The sequence below is a fragment of the Atractosteus spatula genome, chromosome 10 (assembly GCF_055471065.1).
Source record: "Atractosteus spatula isolate fAtrSpa1 chromosome 10, fAtrSpa1.hap1, whole genome shotgun sequence".
Taxonomy (NCBI): domain Eukaryota; kingdom Metazoa; phylum Chordata; class Actinopteri; order Semionotiformes; family Lepisosteidae; genus Atractosteus; species Atractosteus spatula.
Window position 1 is genome coordinate 19011388 of NC_142715.1, and position 12935 is coordinate 19024322.

General features: G+C 38.9%; 1 protein-coding gene and 1 non-coding gene across 2 annotated transcripts in view; one reads left to right on the forward strand and one right to left on the reverse strand.

The window, feature by feature from the left end:
- LOC148825639 (antigen WC1.1-like) overlaps positions 1-12935 on the reverse strand; it is a 214986-nt gene that overhangs the window by 144546 nt on the left and 57505 nt on the right. The gene's annotated exons all lie outside the window — the stretch shown is intronic.
- trnat-cgu (transfer RNA threonine (anticodon CGU)) lies at positions 264-335 on the forward strand. The gene has a single exon. It is a non-coding gene; the product is annotated as a tRNA-Thr (tRNA).

The following is a 12935-nucleotide window of genomic DNA, read 5'->3' on the forward strand; positions in this document are numbered from 1 at the left end:
AAGTTGCGGTCGTTTCCACGCGTTATAAAACCACTAGGTCAAACAACAAGAGCTGAAAAGCCGCTGTCGAGAGTAACGCGGCCGATCGCTCTAAGGAGCTGGCTTAAACCTCCAGTCTCTGCAGGAGCATCTGTTGGAGTCACACTGCTATAGCGTATCTCCTTGTTAAGAATCCCTTTTATTGTTGTTGCTGCCTCTAGGCGATGTAAACCAGATTCAGAAAAAAAATAATTTGAATAACATTATTCCCATATTCACTTGAAGGCGCAGTGGCCAAGTGGTAAGGCGTCGATCTCGTAAACCAAAGATCGTGGGTTCAAACCCCACCCGTGCCTGTTTCATTTGTCACCGCTTTCCTTTAGTTTCAAAGTCTTCAAAAAACTCGCAATGTAGTATTTGTGCATATCCTGCCTTGTTTTTTAGACGACAAAGCCTGTCTCTCTTCACACCCATCTTCCGAATGATCGCCTCAGCATTGGGAAGAAACGTGCGTTTGGTACAGCCCCCGCTCCACGGTCTGATCACAAACAGATCGGGTGAGCTGTCAGTCCAGGTTGGAAGTAACGTTCGAAAGCACTAAAAATCTGACTTAGGAACGAGAAGACCGTGTTTTTTTAAACGAGTAAACGATAAAATAATATACTGCCTGCAAGACTATGTCAAGTTCAAGTTCAAGTTTATTGTCATTATACTAATACGCAGGTATATGGTATAACGAAATGCTATTTAGCTAGCTCTCGGACATAAGTAGTACAAAGAAAAAAACACAACAACAATACAATTGTATAACAAAAGAAAGACAGAGACAACAGCCGATGTGCAAAAAACAACAACAGGCAGTGTGCAAAACAATAAAAAGGTAACAGGTTATGTGCAACAACATGCATCAAAAGAATGAAATAAAGGGATAGAAATTATGGGGAGTGAACTTTTGACATGTATGGTAGAGGTAGATTTTCAATGTGTGTTTGGGTTTTTGGTAAGAAAGAAGGTACTGTGAGGTTCAGATCATACTGTAGGTGAGAGGTGAGGGGAGAGTGAGAGAGGCTGGGAGTTTAATAGTTTGATAGTGCGGGGGTAAAAACTGTTTCTGAGTCTGGTAGTCCGGACCCGAATGCTCCGGTACCGTTTTCCATGTCATGCTAAACGCCACAAATTGTGTTCGTCCAGTCGTATCAATCGTCCTAAAGTTACGGAAAATCGGATGCAACTGGTGCAATCACCACCCATTTCTTCAGGATAGTCGAGCGGTTTAAAACAGCACATTCACAAATTCGTGTCTTTTAAGGTTTGTGTTTCGCTCTCCAAATAGAGGCACGGGTTCAAATCCCACTCCCGACAGTCAGGAGTTTTACCCTGTCTTTCTTACCTTCCTTTATACTGTTTCAGTCTTCTTGTGCTCGCTGACAATCACAGTACGAGGAAAACGGAGAAACTGCTTAGCAAAAACAATAACGGACGGAAAAAAGCTTTGTAAACACGTGAATGTGATTAGCAGCAGTAAGGTATGCATTCAAATGTTTAACGCTGATTTATAAAAGCAGCAGAAGAAAGGTGCAGCCTTTGTGAGAATTCACGTGTTTTTATGCTGCTTGGACTTCTTTCAAGCCTATGAAGTGACCCCCGTTTTATTTTCATTTTCAAACTTCAGAACCGAATAACAAAAAGGTTTCATGTGTGACAGCATTCCGTTGCAAATACCGTTTCCACGATGTATTCAGCGACGGTAATGAAATATTTTAGTGCTGGCTCAAATGCGAGGAATTTCAGAAAAACCTGGAAAAGCAACGCTTGCAGTAAATGATAAATCTAAAGCGTGTAGTCAGCATGAACAGAACAACGCAATGCTCTATAAAAACGATCTGAAGCCGCAATTCCTCTTCTATCTCGGGCAGTTCATTCCGATACGATGTTTCCGCAGAATAAATGAAATGTCGAACTCCAAACATGTTGTTGCCATTATTATTACTCCTGCTGCTGTAGTTTTAAGCTTTAATCAGTGGGTATGTAATGTTGTAAAGGGGCTGGACTACTTTGTTCAGTCCAAATTCCATTATTTGAATTTATGCTTTTTTAATATAAGCGTTAACAACACAATGCGTGCTCAAAAACCGTTACTTATTAGCTTAAGAAGCGGCAGTGTTTTGACGAAGTGTGGTATTCGAATAGTAAATGCTGAAGTGTTTAATACTTGCTTGTGAGCCTTAGATAAATTGCCTGCTGCAATTTCAGCAAGCGGAGTTCTGCTCAGCTGCCTGTAGTACACATTGCTGATTCCTTTTGTGAGGGCACGGGCAATCTTTCAACGATAAGGCTGACGTGCCTGTCGAAATTTTGTTTCCCTTTCGCTGTGTTGTATTTGCCCTACTCGTACAACATCAATTGTGATGTCATCATTGCCCATTGGTTTGTGACTTGTTGTCATTATGTATTTTACATTACAGGAACTGAAAGTACTGAACTGAAGGTACTGAAGGTAGGAACTGAAAGTACAGACTGCTTTAATCATAAGAAAGTTTTTTTTTTCTGCTGTTCTCTTTCCTGATGTATTGGTATTTGAAGGCTATTGGGGAGCAAAGATTTTTCTTCCCGAACTCGCTATATAAGATATGGGTCCATGGTCATCTTAGTTTAGATGTACCTTTTAGAGGTGGTATTTTTCTCCATTGTTCAGCCTTCAGACATACTTGGAAAGTTTTAGGCACAGACATAGTCTTTCTTAATCCCCTTTTATCCTTAGGTGACGTCCCAGGCAAGCTTGCCCCCTGGGAATATTCACTGTGCTCTTCAGGCTTTTTTTCTGATTCTACACAGATGTTTTCTCCTTCAAACATGTCACCACTGTCTGTGCTGCCGTGTGCTGCCCATGCATCTTCTGTATCTCCTGATGAACTTCTGAGCTCTGTGTTGCCTTCCAAACTATGTCCCTCACTTTGACTTGAAATATTGACTATAGATTGTGTACTGTCATCTGGTTTTGAATCCTTACCAATACTCACCTCCTTCTGCGCCTTAAGCACTTGGATTCTTACTTTTTTTTATCTTCATGCCAAATCACTAATAAACATTTCCTGTTGCTGGAGTAATCCTCTCCAAGGACTCTGTTTGACAGTGTTGACCACATATTGTCATGCCACCTAATTTTTTTTTCTATCTTAGAAAACTTCAGAAATTCTTTGATCTCATTCCCTACTCCACCAGCCCTTGACCACAGGTCTGGCCTCCTACTCCTCTGTCCTCCTTTAAAATGTGGCATTGCCAACAATCTGAAAAATAGGGAACACATCTGAATGAAGTGGAAACATAATTGATATTCAACTCCCAATGGATGTTTATAGTGTAGGAGTGCAACAGATGTACAAATCCACTCAATGTTTTTATTTCTGTGTTTAATTTTTGAAGGACCCTATATTTTGATATAGCATCAATCACAAAACAGCATTCTGTCAATGTCATAACCACCAGCCAACTGGTGGAGATCACCTCACAAAAGAACTAACCAGTACCAGCAGCGGGTTAATAATAACGTGTTAATCCACCAGCACATGCTCTACTGTGCGGCAAGCAGCACTGTTTTAGCCATCCAAACCCGCTTCCTGCTACACGGTATTGAGTCTTCTCTTTGAGAGCTCTACCTCGCATTTACTCTGAATCTCGCTTACTGGTTACTGAACTCCCTTTTGCCTCTCGACCTTGGACCTCACCTTCTGTTTTGGATTGTTTGCTTTTCTGTACTTCCAGTATTTCGATCTACCTTTCACCTAACAATCTCGTCCTTTTCACTGAGGATTTCTGACTGTCACAGCCACATAAAAAACTAGAAAAGAAGTATGTGTTTCTTTAAAAAAAAATCTCTGGGTTGTGTTTGCAAGATTTTTAAAAATTGCAAAGTTTGTGTGGGTATGATTGTAAAAAATCAAATCATAACTGAAGAAGGCTCCATGGTCAAAACATTGTGTTTTCTTCTTCTCTTTTCAGCATGGAATAAACCTATTACTTGTTCCTTGGAGATTACCATGTGCCAATAAGATATGATCACTGTATTGACCATATACAATTTCTTGCATTAAGAATTCCTATTTTGCATACCCCAGCTTGCTCTACTTGAGATACACATACAGATGCAGCCATTCAAAGTGCGCGTCACAGACACGTACCGCAGGTGACGTCGCTCAGTATGACGCAAGATGACGCGAGGCACCGCAGTACGTGATTGGTTGACCGACAGGGGCACTCGTGGTCCGTTGGTCTGTCGTAGAAAGACTTACAGTAAACGTCTTTGCTGTGCCCGTTGTAGATATTGAATTTTACCACTGAAGGGAAATCTTAGTAGCTGAGCATAAAAAGAATAGGAGCATACTGTAACGCGTGTGAAGGCCATAAACGATATTAATTTTGGAACATAAACATACAGTATATAGTTGGTCTTGGTACTTTAAAGAAAAAAATACACACCAGTATTCCATTTCTCCCTAAACATTTTAAGCTTTGAAGTCTTTAACTAACGTGATACCGGAGTCAACAAGCATACTTTTAGAATTTGATTAAAAGGGAATATAATATGGAATCGCGTATCTCAAGAATTTAATAACGGTATGATTATATCTGTGTACTGCGGCAGGGCTGTGTAGGGCTGTTTCGCCTGCCTGTTCATGCGAGTTGTCTTGTAGCCGACTGGTCTAGGTGCGTGACTACCCACTGGTAAGTTGTGTGTTCAAATCCAGCTGGTGCTGGACTTTTCTTTTAACAAACATTTCTTCGAAAAAATAGAATAGCGATATTATGGACAATCAATTGACTTTTATATTTCAAAATATCGCAACATGATCGATATTTGCGATATTTTGAACATATCTTCCCTTCTGACAGCGGTTCCTCCTTCTATTGTGTGTGTGTGCAACAGAGTAAATTTTTATAGAGAAATGGAGGCTGGACAGTATGCGTTACAATATAAACATTTATATTGATTTAAATCGTGTTCTGATTTAAATCGCAAATGCGTGTTTAATTATGTGTTTTTTAATCATAATCAGGCTAATGCATTTCTACATTTTCTGTATGAACCAGCTTAGAGGTTCATACAGAAAGACAGCTTGTGTTTAAATTGAGTGTAAGGTAATTTATGCTTCTAAAGTCATGGTCAGCATTTATTATTGTACTGTGCTGTAAACTTTTTATGTGCCTAGTCACATTATTTTATAGCGTTTTTATTGCGTTATTAAATCCGGTGGCGCTGTGTGTTACAGTAGTTTCCTGACTCCCATGTTACACGGTCTGTGATTGAATCCCATAGAACTATGACTTTATTTTTTAACAAACATTTCTTTGAAAAAATGAAACGTTTCCCTTGGTCAGAGATTAAATAAAACCTCACTCGCACCAAACAAATTTATATTTCTAAATATCACAAAATACGTTCATTGTCTTCCAATCGAGTCGAGTTGACATTGGAAGCCTGCCACACCCGGACTGTTAAACCAACGCATTAGCACATCAAAGCCCATCGAGGGTATTAAGCCACTATTGGCTTTAGTATTCCCCCCCTCTCCCCTCAATTCAATTCAATTCAAGGTGTTTTATTTGCATGACAGATGGGTACAAGCAGTGTTGGGTATGTATATTGTAATGCTTACGGCAGACAGGCACTGTGTAAGAGCCGGCGCACCAGAGCAGCGCACCGAGGGAGCGTCTGCATTTCTAACTTAGTTTTTAAAATTAGTCAAGCAATATGAAGCATCTCCTTTTACTTAGTGCCTGAGCATTAAAAGAATAGGAGCATACTGCAACGCGTGTGAAATCCATAAACGATATTAATTTTGGAACTTAAACATACAGTATATGGCTGGTCTCGGTACTTTAAAGAAAACATACACACCAGTATTCCATTTCTCCCTAAACATTTTAAGCATCGAAGTCTTTAACTAACGCGATACCGGAGTCAACAAGCATACTTTTAGAATTTGATTAAAAGGGAATATAATATGGAATAGCGTATCTCAAGAAATTAATAACGATATAATTATATTCATGTTGCAAAAGAACTGCAACGGACATAAAAACTCCCTTGCTTTTAACAGAGTGTTCCATAATTTCTAACTACGAAAATGCCAGGTGAAAGGATTTGTAAACATATTTTGTTAAAGCAAGTCAGTTTTTTCCGCAACACATAAAATACATTTTTCCAAGAAAGTTTAGCCTTTGTCACTAATGAAACCACTATATAAAGACATAAATATAGAAATCTTAAGATTTGTTTTATTTAATGTTGGTAGCAGGATGAACTGTCAGAGTGTATATTTTGTCGCAGAGTTGCTGCAAGATGTTAACAGTGAAAAAGGTATTTAGAAATGAGTTATTTCAAGATGAAAATTTTCAGAATAATTGCAAATCTAGCAGGATAGAGAAAGCACAGAAAACTGGCAGTTAGATTGATCAGATTAGTATGAAAAGTAATTTAGCAAAGGGAATTAGAAGAGTGACAAACTAGTATACTTTAGATCTTTTTTTTCTGAACCAGGGACAATCTGATCATGTTTCCCTATAACAATAATAAAAAACTTTATTTGATATATCACCATTAAAGGTGGCATCTCAAAGCAATACAGTAGATGTAAAAACAGATAAAAGGACCACAGATTACAAAGTAAATGCATATAAGAAAGACAAGCAGTTAGAGGTGCTACCAAAATTAGAAAATGAAGCAGATACAGACACTAAGTCTTCTGAAAAGAAAGGTTCTGAGGTTAGATTTAAACTGGCCCTGGTGTGTGTGTGTTTGTGTCTGTCTGTCCTGTGATGGACTGGCGCTATGTCCAGGGTGTATTCTGCCTTGTGTCCGTCGCTTCATTCATGTGCATCCAACACACAGTTCAACGCTAGCAACTACACAAAATCTAAAATATGAGCTCTACTTGACACTTACAGTACCAACAGTACCAGCTAACTTTAGTAGTGACATTTTCATGGATCTTTTTAACAATAAAATTTACAACATCAGACTTCAGACACAATTAAACAGGCCTCAATAAAGTCTGGTACAAACATTTTCAGCATGGAATAAACCGTTACTTTAATGGTATAAACCTTAAATGGATTCATATTCTCAATAAGATTTGGTGCTCAGTAACATGACTTACGTATGAAGACATACGTATCATGCTTATCCTTCTATTTTTCATAATCGTAAACTCCTTAAGGCAGTTACATTTTCTCTGTTCTGACCTGGAGTTACAGAGAAATTTAAATTCTAATAAGAGATTTGTAATGAGGAAAGTCATACCAATCACTCATACAGTACCAGGATTTGCAATTACAATACAAATACTTTCTTTCTGTATGTGTTTATTTTGCAGTTTGAGTCTATGGCATTCCTTTGGGGGTCTATACTCCAAGGCATGACTTTTTTATGTATAAACATCAGTATTTACTGCTATTAATTACTGTACGATTTATAGTTGAAATCTGAGCCTAGATATAAAGTTAGATATAAAGTTAAAATCTCGACAAAGCAATGTAGGAAATACAGAGAAAATAAATCCTTTCTGACATCTAAAATCAGTTTCGATCAAGGTCTCTAAAACGAACAAGAAAAAGAAGATTTTCGGAGGGCAATTACGCTGTGTTTATATAGAATAAGTGATTTATGAGCAATCTAATTTCTTGTTCGTTTAAAACAGTGAAATGTCAGCTGTAAAAGATCGCACCAGAAACAGCACTCTCTCTGCCTGTCATAGACGTTCAGGAAAGGCTGAATGAAGTCATGTCAAGTACAATAATTCGGAGATCAATAATAACAGTTGTAGGACAGTATATAAGGAGGATAAGGATTTTGAAGTTGACTCGAAATCTGATAGGTAACCAGTGCAAGGACTTGAAAACAGGTGTAATGCATCCCTGATAGGATTCTTGCTGTCATATTCTGAACATATTGAAGATTGCTCAGTGTGGATTTAATTTCCCCAGTGAACAGGATGTGCATTTATTAATTCTAGAAAAAAGCCTTTCTTGATTTCTCTAGTTCTTAGTTTCTCTAGTTCCCTTTAAAATAAACTATTATTCCACAATGCAGAGTATTACATGGCCAGTATTTACACATGATATTTGTGATTTAAAGAAATTAACACAAGCAGCTTTTGGAGATTTAAGTGTTGGCTGAGTTATTGCAGGATAAAAGACTAGAGATGTTGGCAAGAAGAAGATAGTTTGGGGAAAGCTGAGGAATACACTTATAACAAGAACACTTCCTAATGGGGTTAGGCATACTTTTGATGAAGATGATGAAGTTAACAGACTATATGTTTACATAGATACTGAAATAAGGATTGTATTTTAGATTATGTGTAGTTGCTGGCATTGAACTGTGTGTTGGATGCACATGAATTGAAGGAATGGGCAAACATAGCTGATGCTGATCCACAGAGCCAGCATATTAAGATGTTTAAAATTAGAGGCAATTTGTTTAAATAACTAGGTATGGATACTGATGTGCAAGAGAGGTGGAAAGGCTGTTTCCTTAAGCCAGCAGTATAAAATATTTTATTCTCAGTGAGATGCTGCCATTTCATAGTGGGTTTCTAACACTGTGTATAGTTCCATCCACACAGTGCCTTTACTTCCATTTCTAATCTCTTTATCCAGTACAGAGGATTTGGAGCCTATCCTAGTAAGCAACGGACACAAGGCAGAATACACCCTGGACATAGCGCCAGTCCATCACAGGATAGACAGACACAAACACACACACACCAGGGCCAGTTTTCCCATAAACCAATTAACTTACCAGTATGTTTTGGAGTGCGAGAGAGAGTCATATCACACATATGGAGAAAAACCATGTAACCCAGAGAGAACATGTAAACCCCACACACACAGGATGGCAGGAATTGAACCTAGGACCCCAGTGCTGCAAGATAGCAATGCTAACCACTTTGCCACCATTATAAATGAATGGATATCTTAGTTATCTTTCTAGTTCACAGGTTTGCATGCATAATTTAATTTTGAAAGTCACTGAGACATCAGGTACTACTGTTGTATTTATGAAAAAGAAACAAAACAAAAAACATACTAACAACTGTGCCATCCTACTCCTTAGCTAATACATTTTATTATTCATAAACAGTTAACATTGTTAGCAAACTATTTTGAATTATATTTAACCCTATTTTTTCTTTAGTTTTGTATTTAACTTATTATATGATAGTCAGACTTAATGTATATTTGAACAATGAAAATATATTTTTACAAGATTTTACATTAAGCACTTGAAATTAATATGGTTAATAATAGTAAACTGTAACATGCTGTAACAAGATCGGTTAAACTGCGAAGAAAATGCTTTCAGAGAAAATGTTTCAGGTGTGAAGAACATAGATCTCCAATGCAATTTCAACCAAACCTGTTCCCACACACCCTGCCCCCACTACCATTAGAATATACACAAAGCACTCAAATCTTTCGAGCTAATGATCAGGTGACCCGAGAGAGAGCGAGAGAAACACCAAGGGGTGCGGAACCAGGGAACTATTTACATGGAAAACGGGCGATCTCCCCAGACTGTCCGCCCGTTTCACTGTTACCTGGATACCTATTTATTTAGAACTCACTAACACTGATTTTTAGTTTAGAAGGATTCAAGTAGGGTTTTAGATGAAAGGCAGCGACCTTAATCAAGCCCAAATCACAATTGAACCCATTCAGAGCCTACATTACATTTTAGCGTTTCATTCTGAGCAGAAGACCCTCACACCTGAAGAAGGGGGAGGTGTTTTTCGCTGGAAATCTCGCCTGCTTCTACTTTACAACCGGAGTGCTGGCTGTGACGAATTAAACCGGTATTACAGGTTTCAATCACAGACCATGTGACATGGGAGTCAGGAAACTAACACACAGCGCCACCGGATTTGATAACGCTATAAAAACGCTATAAAATAATGTGACTAGGCACAGAACAAGTTTACAGCACAGTACAAAAATGCTGACCATGACTTTAGAAGCATAAATTGCCTTACACTCAATTTAAACACAAGCTGTCTTTAGCCCTCTAAGCTGGTTCATACAGAAATGTAGAGATCCAGGCTCAAAACACACAGCTTCATTAGCGAATACATATGCAGGACAACTAGAGAAGACGTTTTACAGAGGATGGATTTTTAGAAACATCCCATCAGTGACATCACTGAAGTCAACTCCTACTGTAGGTAACTGTCGTGTGGATAGTTTCACAAGAATCAGACAAAGGTTTAAGCATCGCTTGTTCTAGATACAACTGCAAAAAAAAAAACAACAACCCATAATGTACTTCTTTGCGGCTCTGTTTGCCCAAATCATATATTCACAACGTGAAATCTAGAAAATAATATTACATAACCAAAATCCGCAACATGGAAACAGAACCTGTGTAATTGTTGATAGATGATGTACTCGTAACATTTTTTCAAGACGAACTACAACATTTAAAAAATGACTTGTATGTACTTGATATCTCTAATCAATCCACGGGTCCCAGCACGAAACGAAACTAAAACGCATACCGTTTCGCGCTTCTTATTAGTTGCTCAAAAGTAATTTGACCGTATGAAATGCATTATATAAACCTAGAAACATATACGTGAGTAGTACTTAAGCACTGTAGTATCGGTGTTAAGACATACCTCTCAAATACTGTAAATCAAGTTAAAAATATCTCAAGACCGATTCTGGTCATAATGAAACCATGTTTCGTGTATGTTTTCTTTAAAGTACCGAGACCAGCCATATACTGTATGTTTATGTTCCAAAATTAATATCGTTTATGGCCTTCACACGCGTTGCAGTATGCTCCTATTCTTTTTATGCTCAGCTACTAAGATTTCCCTTCAGTGGTAAAATTAGATATGAATATTCAATACTTAAACGGGCACAGTTAAGACATTAAATATACATATACATACTGTATACAGTACAGTTTGCATACGGTAATATGTTTATGTTCCTAAATCAATCTCTTTTATGAGCATGTGTAAGGCATGGTGAATCGATTCTCAAAAATTACTGTACTTTGCATGATTGGAAAAAAATGCGTGATTGCGAAATGCTGTGGTGTTACTTTTACAAAGATGGTCAATGAAAAAAAGAATGTGGACCAGGGCAATACTTTGAGTTTACAGCTTGTCCAAGGTCATTTATTATTAATACTATTATTAATATCTTCGTTAAAGACTTTGATGGCTACAGCTCAAACATGAGAGGTTGAGCTTTATTAGCTCCACCTTGCGGAAATTCCGGATACTATTATTTTGCTAGCGGTATTTACCGGTAACTTGCGGTATTTACCGGTAACTTGCGGTAGACTGCGTACAGCATACCGGAAAATAATGCGGTATCGCCCGCATATTTTGAATGGCTGCATCTGTACAGGGAGAGTAGCTGGGCGTCAGAGCGTAGGGTCAGCCATTTATATGGCACCCCTGGAGCAGTTGGGGTTAAGGGCCTTGTTCAGGAGCCCCATGGAGTAGGATTCCTCTGCCGACTGTGGGATGTAAACCAGCAACCTTCCAGCCACAGGTGCAGATCCTTAGCCACAGAGCCGCCGCTCTGCCAAATGTGCCAATTCTTTAAAAGAAGTCCAAAAAAATGCAAATTTATTTTTTAAAATAGCTGTTATAAATAACATCAGTGGCTATTGAAGAGTACATACAAGCACAGAGACAAGTTAATTAACTTGGAATGACTACTTACAGCTCTGGAAAGACCGAAGATATTGTTTCCGGTTGTTAAGGAACAAGTAATAGGTTTATTCCATGCTGAAAAAAATTAGAGAGAAAACAATGTTTCGGCCGTGGAGCCTTCTTCAGGTGTGAGAGAAAGAAGGCAGTAGGCAAAGGTAATGTAGTGGGAGAACAAAGGCTGGGAGGGAGGAGGGGTGAGAGGCGGGAGCAGGGGACAGAAAGAGAAGCCGATCAAGAGATGTGAAGTCAGAATAGGTGTTGAGAGGTGTGAAATGAAACTTCCAATGAATGGAAAAAATTTAGTAGAATAGTAGTCTGTCGTTTAGAGAAGTGGGAAGGTGTGATCCTAGCTGCAGGATAAGTTTGGTTTCGGTAGTCTTTCTAATGTATGAGTTCAGAAAACCATCTTTGAGAACACAGACGGTGAGATTAGAGTGGTCATGGCCATCAGAGGTGAAATGAGAAACAATGGTTTTTGGAGAGATCTTTAATCTTCACAGCCCTGACATGTTCTCTGAAGCGGTCTCCATGTCTCCTTCCTGTTTCTCCAATATAGAGAGAAACTGGGCATTTACTGCAAGAGATACAGTAAATAAGGTTGCTGGAGGTACAAGATGCCATCTGGGTGATCCAGAATTGTCCTGAGGGGCCTTGAATGAGTGTGGTGTTGGCTGTGTACTTTCAGGCGATACAGCGAGCTCTGTTGCAAGGGAAAGTACCTGGGGTGGATGGTTGCTGAGGGCGGTCAAGGGAGCTGTGAACAAGAAGGTTGCGCAGATTAGCTGATTGGCGATATGAGATGATGGGGCGGTAAGAAAAGATGGCCCCAATTGAGGGATCATCGTGTAGGATGAAAAAGTTGTCGTTAATAGTCCTTGGGATAGGAAGTGTGTTAGGGAAGCACCAAAGGAATGCGGTTGTTACGGTGGGAGTTCCTGATTGGGTTGATGGTCCGAGGGGTGTTTTTGGCTCGGGCAAGGGCCCTGTCAATAACACTGCTGGGGTATCCTCTGTTGATGAAAAAGGAGTACATTTTGAGGGTTTGGTTCTGGAAGTCGATGTCGTCGCTGCATATTTGTTGTAGCCGAAGGAACTGTGAAAAACTGAGAGAATTTTTAGTATGTTTGGGGTGAAAACAAGAGATAGCTGTGTGAATCCGTGGGTTTGTAATAAACAGAAGTGGAGAGTCTGGGGTAGTTGATGGAGAAGTTGATGTCCAGAAACGGA